This window comes from Haemorhous mexicanus, chromosome 5 (assembly GCF_027477595.1).
Source record: "Haemorhous mexicanus isolate bHaeMex1 chromosome 5, bHaeMex1.pri, whole genome shotgun sequence".
In the NCBI taxonomy this organism is placed as follows: Eukaryota; Metazoa; Chordata; class Aves; order Passeriformes; family Fringillidae; genus Haemorhous; species Haemorhous mexicanus.
Window position 1 is genome coordinate 15,837,404 of NC_082345.1, and position 25,969 is coordinate 15,863,372.

Consider the following 25,969-nt stretch of genomic DNA (forward strand, 5'->3'; position numbering starts at 1 on the left):
GAGGACAACATTGTTTTGCTTTGCCACAGACGTTCCCCTGAGTTTTCTGAAGGCTTCAGAGGTTCGGTGGAATTTGGCAAGAGGTATTTGGGCTTTTGTGTTTGCCTTTAATTGCTGCGCCCCGGGGTGGATCCTGCTGCTGCTGCAGCCGGAGCAGAGGGTGCAGGAACCTGGCGGATTGTCACAGCCTGCAGGAGTGGCACAGCACGCAGCCTGCAGAAGTTTGCATGCTCAGAGCAAAGATTCTGTTTCAAAATGTTTGTCTAACTCCTCTGTCTGGCAGCTTAAAGAGCTGCTGCCCTTCTACACGGTGAATAGGTGCTTATATTCCTATATTATGGCTAACTCTGGAAATAGACAGAAATAAAAGTTTATTGGGCTGTTGGTTACACTGTGTCCCAGTTTGGGTTAAAACCTTAGGTATTTTTGTCTGCTCTCCTTCAACAACAAACAAATTCATCTGCTTGGCGTGGCTCTGCCACGGTTCATTTCAGGATGAGCATTTGGTGGTAAGTTTCTTTAGGTGTGCAGACCTTCAAAAACTATGGACAAGCTCCAATATTCATGAGGCACCAGCCTACTAACTTCAACTGCAACAGTGGTGAACCTATTAATCAGACTTTTATAACAGTGAGATAACCTTCTATGTGTACAGCTCTGTTAAGAACATATATTTAAAATTAGAAAATTAAAATAAACCGTGTGTGTTTTCTGATGGAATGTCTGCTAACATAAATACTTTTACAGCCACATAAAAATAGAAACATTAAATACTTTGTTTTTCCATAGGTCTGTTAAGCAACAGCCAGTGCTTTTATTAATATACTGCTTCTCTTTTTAATTCACTTTTATTTAGAAAAATTCACAATACTGACTTATGAGGAAAATTATATGGAATCATACAGAAAACTCGAAATGCAAACAGACATGCCTCATTCCTCTAAAGCAAGAGACTGGTTCTTTATATGCCAGTAATTTTTTTAGTCTTAGGGTGCCATTTGTTTCCCTTTCTCTCTTGAAAATAATTAAATAAATGGAAGTTTGCCCCACTTCCCCCCTCACACATCCATGCACAGGACCAACAAAACTCAGTAATTTTCCACTGGCACAACAGCCCTTCAGTGCTTGCCATCTGCTGTGCTGGCAGGACACACCAGAGGAGCTCAGGCAGCAAGGCAGGAACTGGAACGTCACGTTGTGAATATTCATTCAATTTCCATTGTCACAGCTGGGCCTCATCATCCCTCCCAGACTGACCTTGCCTCCCCCGACTTCCCCGTGGCAGCTTTGGGGAGCAGACAGGAGTAAGGTACTGAAATCAAAGCTTACAGCTCACAAACACCCAAAATCCCCAGTCAAAACCAGTGCCCATTCCTGCTAGGGGGTAGGGTTGTCTGTCACTCACTGTTACTGACACAGATTTTTAAGGACTTCTGCTCTGGGAAGAGAATTTTAGTGAAATACCACTTTTCTAGATCTATAACCAGTTTATTTTGAATTTATTTATCGTAGAGTATCTTTTCCCTTCTTGCTAATTCTGTTTCTGGGTTATGTGTCCATACTTCCAACATGGTGGACATGAGTACACAACCTCTGCAGGTTTCAAACGTGGGACCTGAGTTCAGATGTCCCAAAGGACAGTCAGTCTCATCAGGAAGCACTCCTGCACCTCATTCAAGTTAAGACATGCTAAATTTAGGCTTCTGTTATTTCAAACCTAGCAACCTAATGCTTTCAAAAGCCGGTCTCAGCAGGTGGGTTCACAGTGCTCTGGGAGGTCGGTGGTGGATTCTCTGTGTCTGCCTGGGGATCCTGAAATTGTGAGGTCTGGACAACAAATCTGCTTTAGTGCACAGAACTCCTAAGTTCCTTATCTCTACATAAAGACTAATGAGGGAAAATAAATCAAATCTGTCAGTTAAGCCCTCATCAGCAACTCTCCTCAAGTCAAGTGATGACATCAAGACAAACTTTCCCTCACTTCTACATGCTCCATGTTGTGATGGGAGCAGATGATTGTCCTTTGTCACTCCTCCAATGTGAGCTCACAGATTTGCCTTCTGCATAGCTGAGGCCAGCCTGACTCCTGACTGTGAGACCTGTCACAGCCATGAGCCTTCAGGGAGTCCCGACTGGCAGAGCTTGCTGAGTGCCAAGGTTTATGCTGAGCTGGAGGGACAGGATCATAGGGTGCACTGGGAAGAGCATGGATTGCAGATAGAGGGAGGTCATCCTGTCCCTCTGCCCAGCCCTGGGAGGCACATCTTCAGTGCTGTGTCCAGTCCTGGGCTCCTCAGCACAGCAGGGACGAGGCGCTCCTGGATTGGGGCCAGCGGAGGCTGCAGAGATGATTTAGGGCCTGGAGCATCTCTGTCAGGGAAAGGCTGAGGGAGCTGGGGCTGTCCAGCCTCGAGAGGAGCCCTGGCTGAGAGGGGCCCTCAGCCCTGGGTGTCCCTGTCTGCAGGGAGGGCTCCGAGCAGGGCCCAGGATCTGCTCCAGGGGCCCAGCAATGGCAGCAGAGGAACGGGCAGGGACTGAGCCCAGGAGGTTCCACCTGGGCAGGAGGCACAAGTTCTCCCCTGGCCAGTGACCGAGTCCGGAGAGGATGGCGAGTCACCCTCGCTGGGGATATTCCAGAACCATCTGGACACAATCCTGTCCCGTGCGCTCTGGGATGGCCCGGCTGGAGCAGCGCAGCAGCACCCGCGCTCCGCGCCGCTCTCCGCCCGCCCGGCCCCGGACGCCGCCGCCGCTGCCGCTGCCGCTGCCGGTGCCGCGGGACGGGGCTGGGCGGGGCGGGGCGGGCAGGGGCGGGGCGGGGCAGGGCGGGCGGCGCGCGCCGGCGGGCGCGGCCAATGGCGGAGCGGGGCTCGGCGGCGCGCGGCTCTCGCGAGAGCCGGCGGGTAAACATCGGCCCCCGCCGCGGGCCCGCCCGCTGCCATTAGCGCGGGGGCGGCGCCGCACTAGGACCGGGCGGTAGGTGAGTCCTGAGGCGAGCCGGGTCCTGAGGGGAACCGGGCACCCTCCGCCCCGGCGCTGCCCGCGGAAACAGCCCCGGCACGCTGCCGCTGGAGACTGGGAATTTCCCCCTGTTTCCTCTCTTTCCTCCTCCCGCACCGTGAGGCAGCAGGAGCAGCCATCGCCGTGCAGGCTGTGGGAGCGCAGCCTCAGCCTCGGCTGCGGGGACGATCGGGGGTGGCTCTGGGCTGCGGGGCAGTTCGCCCGCCTGTCCCTCGGGTGGCTCTTCCCGCAGCCCCCGGGGTGGCTCGTCCCCCTGCCGCCGGCTGGGAGGCTGAGGTGCCCCGGGGGTGTCGGTGCGGGGACGGAGGTGAGCCCAGCGCGGGGAGCGGGGCCGGGGCTGTGCGGAGACCCCGCCGGCAGGGTCAATGCTGGGCTGTACTCGTGCTACAGAACGTGGCTTGGGCTTAAGGGTGTCCTGCCCTCTTTAGAAATAAATAAATAAATCGAGGGACGAAATTATCTCCGTAATGCGCTTAGAAAAGCAAACAACCTTCACAAGTTTCCACTCGGTGTAGGAGCAAATTCCAAACCTTGTGCAGAGCCGGAGGAGTTTGGGATTGAGGCCCCCGTGGTTTGGCTGTCCGGCTCGTGCTCTGTGTCTTTAGACAATTCTCATTGACTCAGGTAAAAGTTAAATGCTAGGGACTTACAGTGGTCGCGCAGTTGTTTGGTTTTACTTGATCTGGAACGCCTTGGGTTAGCATAGCAGAGTTCACACGCGTGCCTCCGCTGATGTACCTGGCTTCCTCTTGCAAAAGCCACACTGGGAATAAGTGAGCCTTGCTGTAGCCTCTGAATCAAAAGCAATGCCGACATTTCTTTTTTGTTTAGGCTTTTTTTTAAAGAGACGTTTCCTGTAAGATATTTGGTGGGATGTATTGGTTTTGCTTTTACCTTCTTTTTGGCGAGCTGTGGTTTTTTTTTTTTTTTTTTTTTTTTGACTGTAGATGTCGGGGTTTGTCAAGTGTACTGATTCAGTGTTTTGATTACAGTTTTTTAAAGTCACTTAAAACAGAGGGATCTTGTTTATGAGTGTTTATGATGCTAATAAATCTCGCTAGAGTTGTGCCTGCTCCATAAAAGATGCCTGAATATACACAGGAACCTGAAAAATTGTTTTCATTCCTTATCCTTCAGGAATGTAAGAATATCAGCTTTTAATTTTACTCTGAAGAGTGAAAAGAAATAGGAGGCCACAGGCTACTGACCTGAGAGGTGATGTTCAGTGGGCACCCTCATTGCATTTGAGAAATCTGTTACTGTATCCCGTAGAATTGCTGCAGTTTTACCTTCTGTGCCATATGTAGACATGTTTTCCTGGCTTTGTTAAGAAATGTCTTGGATAGGAAAAGTCAAATTTGCCTAGCTCTGTGGACTCGTTTGTTTTTCATAATGTACATGGCATACTATATGTTCAATTTAAATATTTTTGCTTAACAGAGCTTAAAAAAATTCCAAACACTTATTTCTCAAGCATTTCGGGGCAAAACAAATCCCAAGCCTCTAGCTAAGCAGTATTCAGAAGCAAATATTTACAGAGGACAGGTATCATGCTTTATTTCTTTCTGCCCTTTTTTTTCAGAAAGTTAGTCTGTCTTAAAAAAACAAACAGCAAATGCACACCCCATCATTAACTTGCAGTGGACTTGGACCAGGCCTATGGTCTTGGTGAGGGAATATTCCCAGGAGAACAGAAATTTTGGGTTTCTGTCAGATGATCTGCTGTGGCCCTGCTTGTGTGAGCTGACCTTGGGTGGTCTGATCTGCAGTGGAGTCCCTGGTGGGACTCTCCTGGGTTGGAGCAATATGGGATGTCACACTGGAGTTCAGTGCATGTGCCTGACCTGTTCTTTCTCTGGAGTTCTGTGTAGCCTCCCTTGGCTCATCTGTCTTTTTTTCCCTGAACTTTGAATGGTGGGTTGGAGGTTTTTTAATAATTTAGGTTACTGCTGTACTTTGGGATGGCTCTTGAATCCTGTGGTGACCACAAGGAGCTTAGTCACTCTCTGTGTCCTCTGGATCTGTCTAGGCAGTGAGTTTGTCTTGCTTTCAAAGCTTATCTCCTCCCTACAGATTCAGCTTTTGCTCAGTCCATGTTTATTCCAATAAAAATGTTGTTCCTCCCACCAGGTTTAAGCTGAGCATTAGTTAAAATGTGAAGCCAGTTGATAAACTTTGATATTTATATTCCAGGAGGTGCAGGGTAGACATGGAAATTGCAATGAAAAGAATTGCTTCTCTAAATGCAGTATTCATCAGCACAAAGCCTGCTAAGCTGATATTATATGGTAAATGGTTTGCTTTTAGTCTCCCAGAAAGAGGCTTTGTGTCTTAGGGTAATGGCAGTTGACATAAATCAAGCATACAATTGTCCACAAAATCATTTAATCTTCTCTTGTTGCTCGTTTCAACATATAGCTGCACTTAGAGCAGACCTGCCACTAGTGGTAATTGCATTGCTGTGGCTTGAAAATATGGGTTTGATAAATAACTGGAGTCTAATTTTTGCAATGGGTTAGTGCAGAATTTTTCCAAGACTGGTGATTAAATAACAGCTTTTGTTGTGCAAAAAATTGTTATACTGGGGTAAGCCAATTTAATACTGTGGGTAGGAACACAGGGAAGAGTTATTTATTTTGTGTTATGAATTTAAATAGTGAACTGTGTTTAAGGTGGCAGAGTCTTGTCTTGAAGGCTCAGAAATTAGTTGTCAAATGCAGCAAAGAAGACTTTATAATTTGATTGGTACAGAAAATCCTGCAAGTCTGTAGTTTAAAACTACAGAATAACTTCTGGCAGTTCCTTTGCTCCAGTATTTGTGTGGGGAAGTAATAGAACATCTTCCTCTTAACAATATAAAACAAAACAGGAAGTAGGGGAAAAAAATAAATGATCGAGAAAAACTCAGTTTCCTTGTCATAAATTATTTGAAGCATTAGTAGTGTGGGAAGTATGTAGTATGGAAAGCATTAAAATTGGCAGTAGTCATTGTTAATACTGCCTTACTTATGAAATCAGGTAATCTTGTAAGGCATGCATTGATATCTCATTAAATACTTCTATCAGATTAAAAAAGCAAAGGAAAACGGTGGATCAGGAAAGAATATAAATTTTTATGCTTCAAGTAGATGATTTTCTGATTTCTTGGTAATTTAGGTGTTGGATTTTGTATTCTGGTTTGTACTGTAGACCTGAAACTTCATTTGTGTTGCGTGTCTTTAACATTTATACCTACTGACTTGCAAATTTGCTAGTTGACCCGTGGTTTCATGAGAGTTACAACTGATCAGAATGTGAAGAAAAGAGACCTAGAATTTGGAAGACTACTTCTATGGGAATTTGATTGTCTAAGGAACAGCTGTCTTTGTTTTGACTAGTTAAAAGAGCAGTGTTTGATTAAAATGGTAGCCTGGGTTTATGGGATTTCTCAAGAGTGAGAGTGTCCTGAAGCAGTAAAAAGGGAATCAACTATTCGCCTTTTAGTAACAGGGAACAGCCATGATGAAGTAATGGTTTGGTGTGTGCAGGTTGTGCAAACAAATGGAGTTTATCAAAGGTGACTGAATGAAATGGCAGGGAGGAAGTAAAGGGATAACTTGAATCCATATGAGAGAGAAAGAGTGTTTACTGTACTGCAACTTATATTAGCTGTGTCTCTTATGTTCCAGAGTTTGAGCCTGTGATCACTGACATGCTGTAGAGGAGCTCCAGTCTTAGCAAAGACCTTGGTGTATTGGAGTGTGTTAAATTTCCTTCCACAGAAGGGGAAACAAAAAATATTTTTCTTGTCTTTGTCCAGATGAAAGGTTGTGAAACCTTTTTCTACTCTGTGTAATAAAGAGAGCTGTTTACAATTCTGAGAGACCTGTGTGTGTAGTCACATTAAGTACTGCATTTATAAAATGTGCCAAGGTATTTTAGCAATTACATCCCCTGGTAGGAAAACAAAACCCAGCTGACCATCCCCCAGACAAACCCTTGGAAAACTTGGCCTTCCCAGAAAGCTGTTCTTAATTGAAGGCCCTTTTTATGACCCACTGTTGTAGAATAATGCTTATGAGAAACACAGTTGCGCATCAGCTGGTTGCAGTTAAAATGAAGATATTGGGTCACACCAAACCTCAGGAGTGGCAAAGACACTCAGCTTTGTACACAGGAGTGTACAGAAGGGGCAGCAGTCATAACTTCCATTCCCATAGCCAAGGGATGAGGAAGGAATGAAAGTCATCACTTCAGTAGGACACCTGACTACCCTGAATGGCTGCTGAATTTTGCAGCAAAGCAGAGGGGCTTGGCAGGAGCAGCTTGTCACAAGTGGGGATCTGTGTGTGCTTGGGGGCTCTGCTGGTGGTACAGGCTCCATGTCCCTGTCCCTGTTGCAACAGAGAGGGAGAGAGTTTCTTGGCATGCTTGTGCTGTGCCATGAACTTCCTCCAGGATCACTGAGAACCCCCAAAAGGACAGATGGGGGCCTCTTCCTGCCAGATCACTGCCACTCTGGAGACTCTTGATTCTGTTCTGCAGGTATAAAGTCTCAGTGTTTATATGACTTTACTGGTAAAAACCTACTTACATCTTAACTGATAGGTAAATTCCAAAAGATATTTCTGTGTCTGCAGGAGGGCTGTTGTGTACAAACCAGCCAAGATGTGGATGGCCTCACCACAAAACCCTTTACTTGGGATTAGATGTCTTAGATTTCCATGGATCACACCTGCGCACAGAGAAGGGGACAGGATGCAGGTGTCCCAGTGTTGCCCCTTCATTACCCAGGGCAGAGCTGCCTCTTCGGCTGATTAGCTAGATTTGAACCAGACTCTGGAGAAGGCAGGGCTGGTTCACCAGCTTCAATGTTCGACTGTTTCCCATAAAAACTGAGGAAAACCTTTCAGGAGAAATCCCCTTTTCCCAGATTAGCCCAGCAGAAATGGCAGACCTTAGACCAATGGCATCAGGCTCCTTTTGCCTTTTGTATATTGGAAAAGTGTTTATTACAGACATTTCTTAAAATTTGTTTTAATTACTTTTACAATGAGCAGTTGCATAATGTTTTCCCTGCCCTTCCCTCTTGCTGGTGCCTTATAAGGGAGGTAACCAGAATGGCAGCCAAATGTCAGCTTGATGATGAAAGAATTGTTCGACTTAAAATGTCACTAATTTTTAGCCTGCTGAGTCCTGTATGAAGCTTACATTAGTAGGTCCCCAGACAAAAGCATTGCACTGCATTGTTTAAAGACAGCTGTTGTTTCTTACAACAGAAACAGCAGCTGAAGTTAAAGATTACTCTGTTCTGTGCTCTGTGGCGTTCACAGAGCAGGAAAGGAGAACAAATTTAATCGCAAGGTATGGATTTAGTGGGAGTACCTGTTTCTTCAAACAGTAGCAACTGGATATATAGAATGAAGCCTGTTTAACAGTAATTAAAAGCATAATTTAACAAGCTGTTAAATCTGGAACTATAAGGGAATTTTGTGTTCTGCATACAAGGTTCTCTGTGGGATGTGGGACACAGTCATTCAGCAGTGAGAGCCACAGCTGGTACAGACAGGTAACAGGCAGCTGTTAAAGCACATTCCCATGCAGTGGAGTAATGGCTGTGGCTTATCAGACACTGGTGTAGCAAATACTCTTGGTGAGAGTTAGCAAGGCAGTTTAAAAGGCTGGGAGAGATCGGATTGGCCAACCCAGGCAAGAGGTTTTGGGGTGACCTTATTGTGGCCTTGCAGTGCCTGAAGAGAGCACACAGGATGGAGAAAGACTCTTGACAAGGGCCTGGAGTGACAAGGGGCAATGGCTCCAAAGTGACAGAGGGGAGCTTCAGTCTATATATGAGGAAGAAACTGTCTGTGTAAGGGTGGTGAGGCCCTGGGACAGGTTGCCCAGAGAAGCTGAGGCTGCCCCATCCCTGGCAATGTTCAGGGTTGGATGGGGCTCTGAGCAAGCTGGGTTAGTGGCAGGTGTCTCTGCCCATGGCAGGGGGCTGGAATTGGATGTTCTTTAAGGTCCCTTCCAACCCAACCAGTCTGCGGTTCTCTGAAGTAAGGTTGCCTTGTGGTGCATATCCTGTAGTTGCGTGTCTTGGAAGGCAGTCAAGTGCATCACACAAATTCCGACTTTCAAGATAAGGTAAAAGAAAGGAATTGTGTAATTTCTGGTGTCATTAACTTGCATCTTTGTCACTCTTTTTATTGGTTTTGTTTGTGCTTGGTTGGTTCCACTAAAGTGGTAAAGAGCTCTGGTTGAACAGGTGTGTGGCTGTTCTCTGACTGACTTGCCATATTTCACTTGTGTAATTCAGAAGTTTTATTGTGCCTAAGGAAGATTTCTCCTGCTAAACTAATCGGTCTGCTGATAGTTTAATTTATTGCCTTCACTTAATGAAATTAGTTATGGCATGTATCTACATTTCCATGAATGCTGTAGGAAAGGAAATATTAATATTCAGGTTTATTGTAGGGGAGAGGAGAGAAACAAACCAACCAACCCTAGTGATATTGTAAGCACAGTTTCAAGTAAAGTCTTATTGTTTAGTCCTTCCCCAGTCTTCACAGCCATAGGTAGTCTTAGGAAGTAGTGATTAAAGGCAGAGAATTGAGGTTTATTAAAACAGGGGTTCTTTAGGAATTTGTCTCTCAAATCTCCCGTGAGCTAAGAATATAAATGACCACTTTGGACTGAAGTATGTTAGATGGTTCCTCTTATGGTTAATTATTGTATGGACACTCCTGCTCTGTGTTTAATTTAACAGAGAAGACGAGATCATATAAAGTCTGTATCACTTGAGCATCTTAGTTCACTCGTAGTCTGGATATGGTGATCTCACTGCACAATTGCCTAAGTAGCAATTAGAAACTTTCCTGTGGGGCTTTTTTTTCCCTTCTTAAAAAAAAAAAGAAACAAAAGCCTGTAAGAATTATGTTAAGAACACCTGGAATAATCCCCTGTAAGTTGCTTATTCTTTGTGAAATCAAAGTGAAGTTGAAGTTTGACCAAATGACAATAAGCAACAGAGGTTGAGACTGTGGTTCCCAAGCCCCGTGAATCCCAGAGTGCTGTCAAGGCGCAGCACATTCTCAACCCATAATCCACCTCCCAGACCTCTGCACCATGGGTTGGAAATCACTAAGTTATGATGAGCTGTGGTGGTAGGAATGAGCATCTTCAGAAATAGTTTCAGTTAGGAGATTGAATTGCAGAAGATTTTGAGAGCGAGATGTGGAGAAACAATACCAGTTGTTTGGGAGATGAAGGGAATACAGAAGGGGATTCTTCTGCCTGTTAAATCTTTTTCTTCTTGTCTTTTTTTTTTTTTTTTTTTTTTCCCATGAGCTTGTGATAAAGGCAAAAGAACAAAGTGGAATGCTTTAAATTGTCAAGCTTTGCTGGCAAATCTTCAAAGAAATTGGAAAATTTTTTTACCTTTCTTACATTGCACCAGTTCTTGACTGCTCTAGTTCTCAGTAATTAACAGTGTTTACAGGCAACATTCACCCATTCCTTTAAGAGAAAGGAACACAGTGAAGTCACTCTGAGCCCCATGTGCAAGGCTGTCTCCAATATTTGAGGCCATGTAGCTATGGTAGTGTTACAGGAGAACAAATCTGTGGGATGAATCCTTGGATTCCAGCTGTGCTGGTGTGCTAGCCGCATATGGAGGTGTCCAGGTGAGGATTAGAATGTGTTACCAGCTCATCAGTTTGAGCAGGTAAATTCTGGCCCTTCCAAGGCGTTGGTTATACCTGCCATGTAATTTAGATGCAAGTGAACTTGTATGAATGTTTCTTGTGACAGGAATGATGATGTGTGCTCTTATATTCCCAGCCTTGCTCTGGGCTTTATCACAATGAGTAGTGTGAAATGAATGCCATTCTGATATGATCAGTGCAGAGAATTTCAGGCCATGGCTGTGTCAGTGGGCTTGACCTGTATGTGGATATTTATGTTAGTGTGTCTCAGCTCTAATCCCAGTTTCTTCCATGGGGATTGGTGGTGCTGGTGCTGCTGTAGAGTGACCTAAAGGATTTTTCCACTTGGTTTTTCAGGAGGCATCTGAGTACAACCTGCCCTGTTCCCTGCTCCCAGGTCAGGCTGGAAGCATTGTAAGCATTGTCTCTGGCAGCTGGGGTACATTCATCACACCAGAGTCTTAGGCTCACACTTGGATAGCTTTAAGCCCCATTTAATCCCAGAGGGCACCTGATTCACGTGAACTGGCTGCTTTTGCTCTCAGACACGTAAACCACTTTTGTAGTGGCACATGAAAAAAGAAAGAACAAATCCCTTTCAGAGTTCAGGAGAAAGAGATGAACATTGTATCACCAAAACCAGGGAAGAGAGAATTTCTCCAGTCTGAATACACCCTGACCTGCAGCACTGACTGGAGCTGCTGCTCACAGCTTGTGCTGCAGCCTGGCTGCTGACAGAATAACTTTGCTGAGCACCTCTGCTGCAAAGAGGTTCCTTGGAGCCTGCCAAAAATACTGCTGCCTTCACCTTTGGTCCTCAGTAAGATACAAAACTCTGGCCTTTGTGAGGCTACAAAGAAGCAATATGCTTGCCCTTTTTTTGTTCAAATAAGCAAAATAACATTTCTGCTCTGTAAAACAATCCTCCAAAAGGAATATTGGGAGAACGACCAATGGATACACATATTCATTTAATGTGTACTTTGGATCACTGCATTTGAAAGGATTGAAATCATAGTGGAAAGTCACAAAAGAAAAAGAAAGTAATTATGAAGTAATTGGGGGGAGAAATTGTTATATTCTAATAAAGATAAGTAGTTTTAGCTAATTTTCTCTCTGCCTTTTTTGTTAAACAAGCAGAAATATTTAGAAAGCCAATTTCAGTTTTGTTTATGGTTCAGCCCAGTTTCAGGTGCTGACCCCCAGGCACAGAATGAGCTTGTGCTGCTTGGGGAGCAAGGGATGCAAGAGAAGAATTATAACAAGAATTTTGCTTATACTGTTTTGCTTTAAGAAAAAAAATCCAAGAAACTGAAAGTTGCTAGTGTTATTTGTATTTTTTCCTTGTAGAAGCTAATTTTTTAAATGAGTCCTGACAGCGTCTTTCTTATTTCCCTGTGCCTATAATTTTCTCAGTCTGAGAACCAGAGCATAAATGTATTTTCTTGGTTCTTTTGCTGAAGTGCTCCTCATCAGTCGTGTCATCTTTAAAGATGTACAGACTGAGAAGACAAAAGCTTCTGTATCCTTACTTAGGACATTAGGGAGGGTGAATCTGCATCTGCCTGTGTGCAGCTGGAGAATGCAGTTGCAGGATGAGATTTTCTTCAGTCAGTGTGGAATCCAAGTGCTTTCCCTCTCTCACTTGCGTGCCAAGGCAAGGCTGGGTTTTGCCACAAAGGCTGGTTCATTAAGGACCACTCATCCCCCTTCTCCTTGAATCCTAAAGTAAATCGTCCTCAGATATTGCAAACTGGGAAACCCCAAGTAGGAGCACTGCAGCTCAAGCTCCATATTTGTCTTAGATGGAAGGCCAGACTCCTGTCTGGAAGATCTGAATCGGTGCTTTGGGTGCAGCTTCCTTGTTCAGGGGTGGGGATGATCTTGTCAGCAAAGCACCTGTTTTACAAGATGAAGTCACTGACACGAGTGGGCTGCCAGTATTTATGTACATCAAGGCAGGGAAACAGTAGCTTTTTGTCCTGTGCTATAGCAAGCACCTGTCTTTGCTTTCCCTTCCTTGGATAGATCAGGAAGGTAGTTTATGTTTGACCCTGACTTTAATGAAATAAAATTTAGCTAAGGAAGCTTTACTGAATGCATTCCAATGGCTTTCCAGATTAATGGCATTGACTAATGTGTGAATAAAATAAACACCAAAGAATTTCTTGTAATTCTTGATTTCCTTTGGTACCTCAGTCAGTGCTAATTCTAACCAAGAAGCCTCTTTTTTTTTGATAAATCTACTGCCAATATTGAATTTGGTGGTATAATTCTCATCGGTTTTGAGGGAGAGGGAACTGACAAAGAATAATCCTGCCTCTGCTGTGGATACTTAGGACATTTTTTAAGTGCTAGGCGGATATGGGTGGGCTGAGATGTTTTTCACAAGTGCTTTTTCAATATTGAAATGTGGTACTCTTTGAGGTACTGACCACATTTGACCTTGTGTACTTCACAGGCATTGTTCAATCAGTTTAGCAGCTGTTTACAAAGCACCAAAATTCAGAAGGCTTTCATCTCTGAATGAAACACATTCTTTTTGCTCAACTTGGCATCTCTGAATTTACTGAGCAGCACCAGTCCCCTAATATTGTGTGATTAGATTCGGTTACCTTGTGCCATCCCAGAAAGTTCCAGTTAATTAATGGTATCGAGTGATGCTTTCAAAGCTATTGCTCTGAATTGTGACACATCCAGCTAAAATTACTTTGTTTTCTTAAAGCAGAGTCTAAAATATTGTTACTTAATTTTCTAAATTTGGCTCGCCTGTTTCATGCCCTTTTACTGGCAAGATACAAGCCAAATGTAACTAATGATTGATTTCTTTAAAAAAAAGTGGTTGGTTCAAGGGGAACCTCTGCTTCTGTGCTAAATTTTCTTAAAGAAAAATGCTTGAGAGCTCTGAAACTTCTGTTGGCTCCAGAAAGAAGTACAGTTAGAATGTGTGATAGGAATATTCCTGCTCTCCTTTTCCAGTTTTCTAGCATGTTGGAAGCCAGTAGGTCTTGGGCTTTACTACTGGTAAAGTTTTGGATTTCAGGTATTACTTAAAGGAATACTTAGCTTAGTTCATATTTAGCAAAAATGCATTGGGATGCTTTCACAAAAGATGCTGAATAAAAGCAATTTGTGTTTTGAAGGAGAGTGCTATTTTGAGGGAGGATAATTCTTTTTCCCTACCTTATTCAGTCCTTGGCCTTCAGAATGGTATCAAAAAAGGAAGTGACTCTTACAGATGCTTTTGTGACATGGTTCCTAATTTGCTGAGAGCTGGACTGAAATCCCTTGACTCATTTCACATAAGCCACCAAAGAGCTGTTTCCAGTTACTGTCTGGACCAGGTCTGGGAGCTGAAAGATGCCATCTCTGCCTGCCAGCCATGCCTCACAAGAATCATAACAACTTGCATTTTAAATATTTCAACGTGATAATTCAGCCTTTGAAGTTTTGGCACCTATTTGGCAAGGGATGTCTCCAAAGAGGTATTTTTAGCAAACGCTATATATAGAGCTTCAGATCTTCACCTTCTTTCTTTGTGTGAAGAATATTTTTACTGTCTGTGAGGTGCCAGAGTTAAAGGCTGTAAAAATGACAAGATGCTCAAGCCACAGTTGGATTCAAAGTGTCTTAAATTTGGTGAGAGCTGTGCCTATCCACATTACAGTCTTGCCTGGTCCTCTTCTGCTGGAGGGTCCAGTGTCCTGTGGTACAGGTGGGGATAAGGGGAGGAGGGATGCCACCTATTTTCTTTGCTTCACTGGGCTTTTGGAACATAGTTTAACTGAAAGTGAAATCTGTTTGCTGTAGGACTGTTTGCTGAGGATGAGTCTCTAAAGATGTTTGAGAAACCTGTTGCAGGCATAGCCAACAGGGACTTCAGAGATTATGAGGAGAAGCAAGCTGCTAAATCCAAAGACTCATTCCAGATATCCTCAGCACAATGAGAGTTGGCATTGTGTTAGATGTCAGGCAGGATTCATCTACCTGGCTTTGGGTGTTTAGAAGTTGCACTTCCGAGGCAGTTGGACATGTTAACCACCCTGGCTGCTCAGTGGACTTGGAGAAGCACTGGGAGGAGATGTTTGCTTCTACCTCCTGCAAGGGTGGCTACAGTTGGAAAAAATTTGGGTGCAGGGAAGGCCTGGGTGGACTTGCAGTTGTGCTGCCTCAAGTGAACACCCTGATACTGCTGTGTGACTCCTGATTAGCTCCCTGGAGCAGGTGAAATGTCAACAATAACAGGATCTAGTCAAATATTTTGTCAAATATTCCTGCAGGTGCAAGCAAGAACTTGTGAATTCCAAGCCTCCTTTTGTTTTGCCAGCAGAGTGGTCAGGATCTGTTTGTTTTTCTCCAAAAGAGCTTGAAGAATGTGCTCCCTCAACAGCAGCTGAGAGCCCCAGGGCTCCTGTGATCCTCTGCAGTTGCACCTCTGAAAAATCCCTGGGCTCAGGTCAACTGAGCTTTTTCTTCTGTTTCCTGCTGTAATTCTAGATTTTCCCATAGTTCATTGTGCATTTGGTGTTAAAAATAGGATTCCATAAAGCATTTTTATGTTCCTGAAGTGCACACACTTTATTTTTCAAACGTGTGTCTGTGTGAAGCCTTGCCAGAGGAGCAGTGTGTCTTTGCCCAGCGCTGACCTGATCTGACTGTAATACTAAACTCAAGGTGAGATTCAGGACTAATGCACTCATTCTGTGCCTCTGCTCTTCCTTCAGGTTTTTGGCAGCTTCTGCAAGTTACTCTTTGTGCCTCAGACACCAGTGCTGCATAGTTAACTTTTGATTTCATTTATTTTTTGGTAGCTCTGATTAATTTTGTTATGCCTTGCTTTCTTCATTTCTGAAATCAGACTGAAATTGTCTGCATTTTTTGAGAACTGTATGTGGAGAGTGCTGTGTCAGCATGTGTGGCTCACCATCCCTGGAAGTATTCAAGAAATTATTTTAGGTGGCACTTAATGCTGTGGTTGAGTTGATGTGGTGGTGTTTGGTCAAGGACTGGACTTGATCTTGCATGTCTTTTCCAACCATGATGGCTCTAGGATTCTTTGCTTTCTTGGATAAATTTCTGCTGCTAAATGGAAGGGGTCTGTTCCCTACAGGCTGCTGCAGATACTTGTGGCAAGTCGGGGATCTTCCCTTGCTCATTCACCTTCAAAATCTGGCCAGGACTGAAGGCTGGCTTTACTTCATTTCCTTCTCAGTCCAGGTGATACAGGTGCCAGCTTGCATTATCAAGATCATGTGTTTTATGTTTCAGTTTTGCAAAGTACCTCTAGATCTGGTTGGAAAATATTTTTAAGGGGCAAAACATAATTTGCTTGAAGACTGGGTGGAAGATACATGACACAGGGAAGCAGAATAAAGGCTGCAGCTCCAGTTCATTGCAAGATGGAGATCCTTTCTTGTGTTATTAACACGAGGGATAACCCAGAGGAGAGGAAAGTAGCTTGAGGCTTGCTAGCAACCCCAGGAGACCTTTGCAGCTTTGAGCATGCTGGGAAGAGGGAGGGCACACCTTCCCTCCTGGAGGCTGCCAGCAGAGCAGCTTCCCTTTGCTTTCAGGATTTGCTGAAATTTCCATAATTTATTTTGCAAAATTTTACTCAAGGGGATAAAAAAAAAAAAAGGTAGACTAGCCTCCAGATCTTGCTTCCAACCCTGAGTTACCATTTTAGATCTGGGGAGAGTAATGAATTTTTTATTATGGATCTAGGCTAGGGAGGTAGGGCTTGGTATCAATGGAGCATAATCTATGGAGTAAAAAGTGCTAGTTTCTCCCAAACCTTTTCTGACTGCCAGGGGTAGTTCTAAAATAAGGGCTTTCACTTGCTTTTCATTTTGTAAATGAGTGCAAGTTAAAATATATTTTAAGGCTCAATCAAAGCAATAATTAGTCATCTGAGCAATCACAGATGTAAATGTTTTTTATTCTGTGCTAATACTACTTTATTAGGTTACTTTTTCTTTATTTTTTTGGTGCTCCTTACATTTTCAGAAGTGAAGAGAATAGAGCAGAGCAGCTGCTTCCTTGTGATTTGTGAAACTGGGACATATTCTCTCTTACCCTGTGCTATATCAGTGTGACAAGCCACATTCCTGATACTGCGTGTGGCTTTACTGGGAAACTGTAAAACTTTCCAAAGGTTGCCTATTTATTAGTGCTTTGAAAGCAGCTGATTAATGTTATTTGCCTGTGAGCAACAGAATATGTAAACATTGCCTGGAGAGTCATTGGAGGAATGCTCTCAGCTGGACTCACAAGAGCAGCATTTCTCCAAGTGTGTTGGAGCTCAGCTTGGACATGCTATCACCAAATTTGGCCTCTTGCAGAGCATTGATACTCATTGTCCTTCCTGTTGCTCATTCCCATATATTCTCCCCCTGTTTCTGAATTCATGGTGAGATTTCAGCCCTGTCTTTGGAACAGTGCAAGCTTTCTCAGGTGCTTATCTTGCCAGACACCCTTCCAGACCTATAATATACAGATCCATGCTTGGCTGCAGCCCTCAAACGAGCAGCTCACAGAAGTGCACCTAAAAAGGAGGGCCCACGTCTCATATTATGTCTCATGTTTTAGGTTAAATAATGGATTTTCAGAATGAATTGATGACTTCTTAATTCTTAAGACCCCAGTCTTTTGTGCCTGTGAACTCCTTAAGCCTCCTAACATGACCTGCTGGCTACTGGAATGATGTTTGCTTTCTTGTAGGGTGACAGAGGCACACCCTAAGTACATATTTTCTTTTTCTTTCTGTATGGTTTGGTTTTGCACATAGGAAATAAAATAGAATCCAGATCATCTGTTACTTAATGCAGTTTCCTGGGCTGTAGCCACAAGAGCATCCTTCCTCTGTACATACATCATCTGCAATTAGAAACAGAAAACTCCAGATATTCACTACTTCAATGCTTGCATCACTGGCAAATGATAGACTTAATGTGGTTTTATTCTGCAGGATTTGTCCACTTCAAGTCACCATTAGAGGTTTTGTTAGGAATACCTGAGCAGGCAACTCTTCTGGGAGAGTGGTTGAATAGACTGAGAGGAGATGCATTAAGGAATGAGTGAGAAATTAGGATGGGCCCTTAAGTGGATGTTCCTGATATGTTCCCATAGATCAGGTACTGGGCATTGCTTGAAGTGTTTGAGTGACTATAAAACTATTCATATTCAAGTACAGGATGTGTCTGTGTATGCTGCGGGGTGGGCTTCTGCTGCAACTCAGCATTGCTGTTGGAGCTTGCTGTCCATGCTGGGCTTTGCTCAGCATGCTGGAACCAAGCAGTGCCCCAGGAGAGCTTGGGAGAGCTCACAAGGGCAAATGGGAGCAGCACATGGTACATACCTTTCCTGGACTTTGTAAATGTGACTGGGGTGATCCATGGGGAGTGCAGCACCTGGATGGGTGCTCAGCTGTTCATCATGGGTAGCCTCACCTTGGCCATTTCCATCAGAATCAAATGGATTGTGTTCTGTACTGTTGCAGCCTGGAGAGAAGGGAATGTCAGAAAGTAGTTACAGCCTGTGTTTTGAGAGCTTTGCACGGCTCTCCTCTCCACCAGCCCATTTCCAAAGGGAGCCAGCCAAAGTGGGGGCAAGAGGGATGTGACTCACTGGTGAGAGTCAATGTTTGTATAACAGTTGTCACTGTGGGGCTCTGGGGTTTCTGTTGCACCCAATGTGACATAAATGGCCTCTGTCCAAAGGGACAACCCTGTACTCCCACTGCCACAAGTGTATCCAAACTTTACTGGGATGTAGTCCAAGCCTGGCTGCCTGCAAAAGGGACAGTGATGTTCTCCCCCTTGTCCTCTGTGCCTGTCCCTATTTAATTGCTCCTCTTTCACAGAATTTGTGGAGTTGGAGGATGGGACAAACCAATTTGCTGATCTTATGGAAGAGTGGTCTCATTTTCACAAGAGTATGGGCTGGTTAGTAGCTTAATTTTGTCAGGCTGCTGAGTTGCCCTAACTGGATTGTGGCTGCATTGTTAGGAAAACTCTAGGAATGTGTGGCTGGGACATGAGGGAACAGCCCAGTGGAGAGGAAGGGACTTTGTTGGAACCCTGGATGCTGAGAATTTTCTTGTCTTTCTAAGAACCGATTGTAGACCTGCACCGACAAGTCCTTGAAGCAGGACTTGGCAGCAGTGTTTGTCCTTTCTGTGTAAAGGCCTTGAGCATACGGCCCATGCCCATAAGGAAATGTCAATGTTAAATAATATTTCAAAATTGGAAATGATCTCATTCTTCCTACAGCTTATTTGGGTTTTTCTCTGGTTACTATTTATGGGAAATAGCTGCTTGCATGCAATTTGTCAAGCAATTCAGATCACAGCCTGAAAGTAGTCTTTATTTGCCACTCCACCAGTCTCCATCTTGACCCATTGTTTGTACAAAACCGGTATTTCCGTTCAGATTTCCTGCAGGTAACTCCACTTGTATTTATGTGCACTTGACAGATAAAGAAATGGAGGCACAATGACACTTGGTCACCTTACAGGGGCAGTAGAGACTTTCACCTTGAAAAGGAACTATGAGAGCCATTCTGTAGGAACACAAGTGTTTCTTCTCCTTTACTTGAGGTGACCCCTGTTCCATGAAGAGTCCTTCTTCTACTGATGAGTCTTGCTCCTTTTCTCAGTCAAGAGTGCTTAGCCCTCAGGACATGCTCTAAGGCTTTCTGTTCTGAAGGCTTCCTTGGTGGGAGAGGTTTGCTCCTAGAGAATTTATCATCTTTTTCTGCTTTTCTTGCCATAATCTATTTCATCTTGAAAGCTTAGGAAACTGGCTCTTTAAATTTTATTTATTTATTTTTAATCTGGAAATTTACACTTTCATGCATGCTTAACATACAGCCTTAATATCTTATAGGAACTTAAGCAGATCTCTTCTGTTCTTTCCCCTACTTTTGCAGCTGGATATAGCCAGAGCATTTATCCACGCCCTGATTTGCTTCTTTTTCCCTTTAACTTGGAAACCAGATAATAGAATCAAATATCTGAGATTAATTTAAAGGAAAACAGCACCCATTCTGAGTGAACTTTCCCAGGCCAAGGCTGGAGAATTGCTACTCACCGGGAGCTAATGCCCATCACAAACCTCATCATCTTTCACCTGCATGCAATTCCTTTTTTGCCTTCCTCTGCTCTTCCTAGAAGGGTGAATGTGCAGTTATGTAGGAGGTGAATATGCAGTTATGTGGACATACAGACTGTCATAACAAGACATTCCTGGTGCCGTTCAGCCCTGGAGGAGATGAGCAGTTGGGACATGAAGGAAAGGCTGCAGGAAGACTCTGGGATTTCACGAGGCAGTCTGCTTCTGCAAGAGCTGTTTCCTCTCTACCTAAACCTCTAAATTTCAGAGGGACAAATTCCAGCTACCCACTTGCTGTGTGTTTGTGACATATGCATTCTTAATGTGATAGAAATGTTGAAATATATTAACCACTATTGCATTGACTGTTCTCCCCTAAACCAGTCTGATGATAAGGCACAGTGGTAAAGCTTTCTCTTCTCAGTTATCCTTATTATCACTATGGGGATTAGGTGTAATCATTAGGGTTCCTTTATGAGATAAAGCTTCATTCTCTAGCTCTGTTGCTGGTGATTTGGTGGTAAGAGTATGGCTCAGATACATCCCCACCATTCCAAATCTGCTCCCCAGCTTCAGGCACCGGGAGGGTGGTACCAAGTGCTCCTCTCTTACATCAGGAAACCACAGACATCTCTTTATCTCTGGGCCCTCACCAAGTTGGTTTGCTTTGTGTGCCAACAGCTGTCTGCTGCTCCAAATATCCTAGTTCAAGGAATGAAGTGCTGTAGTGGGATTTGAATGGGCAAACATCTGTTCTTCAGTGTTGTGTACACTGACAACAGACGCTACCTGCATTTACAGTTTTGCAGGGCCAGAGGGATCTGTTGTGCTCATTAACCCTGACTGGAGGCATTGCACAGGCCATGGCCGGGCACTGATGTTCTGCATCTCATTTAGCAGTCAGCTCCTTTGCTGGCACAGACTTATCATGTGTAATTACTTAATTTGATTGATGTGATCTAAAAAGAGCCTGGCAAGAGTCAGGGGTTTGAACATACATCAGTGGAAAAGAAAAGCAAACTTAGTGCCTTCTCTAGTATTCTGCAGTGCAGCAGTCCCTCCTAATTCCCAAAGGTCCTGCTTCGCTAGGCTCCTTAGGAAGTAGAAGGGCTTTACAAAATACCTAAAATCTAAGAGCAGAGCTTCTTGGATGACATCTGAAAATGTAACACAGTTTCCTTGAAACTTTTACTGGTGCTGTGTTAGAAGCTTCTTTGCTTATTCATTGCTTTTGTGCCAACTTTTGCCTCTTTGTCACAAAAGATGTAGAGAAGCTCCTTGTGACTGAATATTACCTTTGGGCAGTTGTACATGTTTTAGAGCAGGACATGTTTTTCATTGGACCTGAGTAGGACTTTATCCAGAAAACCAGGAGGAAGCAGAGGAGGAGGAAGCAGATTTATGATTGTTGATCTTGCTCTGTTTGTAATTATTTCATGATCCAAAACATTGCAGCAAGATATTTAGCATGGGCTTTTTTTATGCCAGTTAATTCAATGGGTCTTAAAACAGTGTTTTCTTACACCTGGATGCAAGTACCTGCTAAAAGCTGTGAGAATGCTTAAGTGCACAGGAATGCAATTACTCCAGTAAATAGAAAAGCTTCCTGTTTTTAGACATTTCTGAGAGAAGAAAGATTTGCAGCCCTGTGAAACATGGGGAGAGCCAGGAGAAAGGACAGATAGAAGTGAGGTGAAGCAAGCTATGAAATGTTATTTCACTGCAGAGCACTGTGGGCTTTCCAACAAGCTACTGATTTCTCTTGTCCCCAGGAAATTAAAATGCATGCAGTGGTAAACACTGGAAGTGAAGGAGTGGCTGCTTGGGACTGCAGGTCTGGTTCCCTCATCAGTCTCATGCTTCATTTAGTCATCAGAGTGTTGTCCTGAGCTGACCTCCCACTTGGAGCAGTGTGTGGAGACACCAGCTCCTCTCTTCCCTTCCTGTTCCTAGTTCTAGCCCTCCATCCCTGCAGGTGGAGAAGTACAACCCCTGTGTGTCCCCTGTCTCAGTGAGGTTGGGGTTGGTGGGGGAATCCTACCCACAGCCACACACACATGCTCAGTGAGGCAGTTTGAGTGGGTACTGCTAAACCCCAAAGACTGGATTGTCTTAAGAAGTAAAGGGAATAAAATGAGTTATTTGAAAGAACTGAGCTCAGGAAGGTGTTAGTAAGTCATTGTGTGTCCTTCAGTGCTGAGTGAGTGTTTTAAGTATGGAATGTCTTGAAATGTGCTTCTCACTTTGGGACAGAGCTATTGACCGTAGAGCTTAAAGAATGTAATTGTATCACCCAAGGCTGAAGGCAAGTGGGGCTGAGATGGAAGTGACCTTACTAGTAGATTTGCATTTCTAAACTTCACCTGGCCAGTCTCCCATTGCTTGTGAAATCCAAGGTTATGACGTTTGGATCAAAAGTTTCTCTGCTACTTGAATGGACAAAAGATAACTCCCAAGGGAAATAAACATAGTTTATGGATCTTACATAGGTGTAGGTAGGCCTAGGGTTTTTTAAATGCATATATTCCCCTGTATACTCTTGTATACCTATACATAGTTTCAGCCTGTACCTTTTCCTGTTAGGGAAATGAATTTGCGCTCGCTGCTCATCGAAAGCAGCAGAGAGCTGAATCTCAGCCGCTGTTCATGGGAGATTTCTGCTGCTCAGCTGTGTTGAATAGCAGGAAATCCTGGAGTGCAGCACAACTCCAATATTCAGTTTTTATTCCATATTAGGGAATATTTCCTTATCCTTACTGCGGGTGTGTTGGAATGATTCCCGAGATTAATTTCTGTGAGCCAGATTAAAAGACAAGGAGGCCATGCCCGCTTATCTCCTGCTTTCGGACTGACTCCATGGGAAGGGCCAAGTGGGCTCAGCCTGGGGCAGGGTGGCCCTTGTCAATCCCTGCAGCTGAAACCATCCTCACCCAAACTATTTTAAAAAGAATTTATTTCAGCCTAGTATTGGTTCCTCAGTGTGGGTCATGCAGCCTCTTGTGCTGGCACAAAGCACGAAGTGACAGTGGGAGGGAAACAAACAGATGGTTGGATGGAAAATGGGATGGCTCCTTTCAGAGACAGTCCTGGCTCGTGCCAGCTTACAGCACGCACACAGGCCAGGCCTGGCCTGGGAGGGTTCCTGCTGTTTGGCAGGGGGATTTTTTGCCTGCTCTAATCAGAGCCCCACACTGCTATTTTGGGATGTTTTTAGGTTTAGGAATCAACCTCAAGGCAGGAAAGTACCTTCTTTCATCTTGAAAACATCTTTTTTGGGTGCATTAAGGTCTTCTGGTGTTTAGGGAGCATATTGGAGCTGGCTGCTGACACCCCAAAATGCTCTCTGGGTCTTGCTATCCCCCAGGTTCCCCTGGTGTCATCATCATCATCAAGGTGGCTGCAGGACTTGTGCAGTGTTTGCCTCCTGAGTCCTGTGTGCCTAGCAGTGTCTCCCCAGGGTTTTCTCACAGCCCTAGGGATCAGGCTCTTGGGAGTGTCCACTCCTTTTGGTTCACGAGTCATGGAACACTTTCTGTTTTTAGCTGGAACTATAACAGACGCCTCACCCAAATGCCCCATGGGGGAAGAATGGCTGAAAATGGCTAAAACATTTGAACATCTTTGGCTTTTAAGTAGTAAAGCCTGTTCCAATGGGGCTAATTTTACTTGGTTTCTTAGTGGTGCTTTAAATAGAACAAATGTAATTAATTCTGTAGCTTTCAAGTAACAAAACCTTATTCGTCCATATTGCACACTGGGGAAAGAAGGCTAAAGGAGATGAAGTAAATAAACAAGGTAAATGAATTGCTGAAGTGTCAGTGATGGCATGTTGCAGTCTTATTTTGTTTTCCCTTCCCAAAAGGATACTGTTGTAACAACTGAAGGGTGTCAGAAGGATCTAGTCATGGCAATAATGTTAAAGAAGAATCTGCACATGAAATATCTGATTTGTTTTATCTGGCAAGGAGTGTTGTTTTCTTTCAGTAGCAGATTAAATAAAACAGGGGCTTGTGAATGGTGATATTACTGAAAACGTGAATTATGGAGGAACAAAATATTTATTTTTCTGTCTGAAACATATTCCAGAGCAGTGCTTGGCAAACATGCTGATCTGATAATTATGAACCTCAGTAACAGCAGCTAGCATCATCTTGAGGCTGGAATGGGACTATTAGGTCAAAACCCATTGAGCTGAAGGGGTTTTTTGTTGAAATGAGTGAACTTTGGGCAAGCTTCTGTTCTAAGCACAGAAAGCTGTACTTAGAAATAACACAAATATTAAGATCACACCCCAAGAGTTGAAAAATACTGGTCCATGATTGACATAGATGGGACTAGTGAGGTTTCCTTGTCAGCTTGCTGCTTGGAGACTTCAGGATCCTGTTGAGTTTTGGGTGTTTCTGGAGGTTAATCAAAAGCTTTGGAATTGGATTTAAACTAGGTTTTAGAAAAAGAAGATAGAACTCCCCTGTGATGAGTTGCACCCAGAGCCCCAGGGCAGGGGGTGATTCTTCCCCTCTGCCCCTCTCTGCTGAGCCCCGCCTGCAGGGCTGCATCCAGCCCTGGGCCCAGCACAGGAAGGACAGGGAGCTGCTGGAGCCAGGCCAGAGCAGGGACACCAAGGGGATCAGAGGGATGGAGCAGCTCTGCTGGGAGGAAAGGCTGAGGGAATTGGGATTGTTCAGCCTGGAGAGGAGAAGGCTTTGGGGTGACCTCATTGTGGCCTTGCAGTGCCTGAAGGGAGCCCACAGGAAAGATGGAGAGAGACTCTTGACAAGGGCCTGGAGTGACAGGACAAGGGGCAATGGCTCCAAAGTGACAGAGGGGAGGTTTAGATTGGATGTGAAGAGAAAATTTTTCCCTGTGAGGGTGCTGAGGCCCTGGCACAGAGAAGCTGAGGCTGCTTCATCGCTGTAATTTTTCAAGGCTGGATGGGGCTCTGAGCAAGCTAGGCTAGTGGAAGGTGTCCCTGCCCATGGCAGGGGGTTAGAACTACTGGATGGTCTTCAAAGTCCCTTCCAGCCCAGGCCATTCTGTGATCCTCAGCAGGAAGAGGTTCCTGTTGAGGATCACAGAAGTAAGTATATAAAGTATAAACAACTGGATAGTGAAAATATGCACAGCACAGTTGCCAAACCTGTGCTAGCAGAAGCTGTACTGCAGAAAGTAATTTTCCTCCTGGGCCTGATGGTACTTTCTCCTTCTGTTCCCTCACTGGAATTATCAGCTTTTGTACAGCATTTTTATCTTTGCTGTCTGTTTGCTCACCCCACGTATGGCTGCATGTCTCAGAAGCTGCTCAGAGTACATCCCACCACATCATCCTGCTGAGCCTTGGGCTGTTTTTTTCATTTGTCTGGCCCTGCCCACTGCCCCTTGGTATGAATCATGCTGTTATTTGTGTATGGTGGGTTGGTTTTTCCTAGTTTTATATATATCCTGTCTCTCTTTAGGAGAATTCAAACAATTTGAAGACTGTGGGGCAGGTGCTTGTGCTCAAAGCTTTGCCGTGTCTGTGCTGCTTTCCTAGATAGCACCTCATTTTTTAACTATAATCCTTGTCATTTTTTTAATATAATCCTTGTCAGCCTTGGGGTTTAGTGCCCAGCTTGTTGAGTTGTTGGGCTGTCTGGAAGGAGCCAGGGCAGAGTCTGCTCTCACTTCTCACCCAGAAGAGCCCCAGCTCTGGGCACAGTGTTGACAGCTGGAATTTCTGAAGGTACCCACTTCATTGTGCTCTACGTGTTTGCTTTGTCTCTCCTTTCTCTTTTACTTCCTAATCCTTGAAAAATGCCATTTGTATACTTCATTTCAGGAGCAAGTTCAATGTCATGCTGAAACCACAGATATTTTTAAAGGCATAAATATGTTTTGGTATCTGACTTATCAGAGTCTTTGATTCAAGAGGCAAATTCTCTAGGAATGTTACATGGAAATACCATAAACTTGACAGTTTTTACTGTAATAGCAAACTGCCTTCTTATGTGCTGGGCTTTAGGGGTATGCTTGGGTGGATAAATTAAAATTATTATCAGTCTTTCTGTAAATTGATGTCATTTTGGAGGGAGGATTGCTCTTTCCTGTCCTGCTGAACATGTATGTAGTTTGACATTGTAAATCCAAATCGGAGACCAGCAGCATCCTTCTGTCATG

At 44.2% G+C, this 25,969-nt stretch overlaps 1 protein-coding gene across 4 annotated transcripts in view; it reads left to right on the forward strand.

Annotated features, from left to right (window-relative positions):
• The first annotated feature begins 2,871 nt into the window (after nucleotides 1-2,871).
• STK38L (serine/threonine kinase 38 like) overlaps nucleotides 2,872-25,969 on the forward strand; it is a 46,244-nt gene continuing 23,146 nt past the window's right edge. The window contains exon 1 of one of the 4 annotated variants that reach the window (XM_059846058.1): nucleotides 2,872-2,980. The gene's annotated coding sequence lies outside the window, so the exon portion shown is untranslated. Of the gene's footprint in view, nucleotides 2,981-3,180; nucleotides 3,329-25,392; nucleotides 25,536-25,969 lie in introns of those variants that run through there. The other 3 variants (XM_059846059.1, XM_059846061.1, XM_059846060.1) reach the window with 3 other exon arrangements.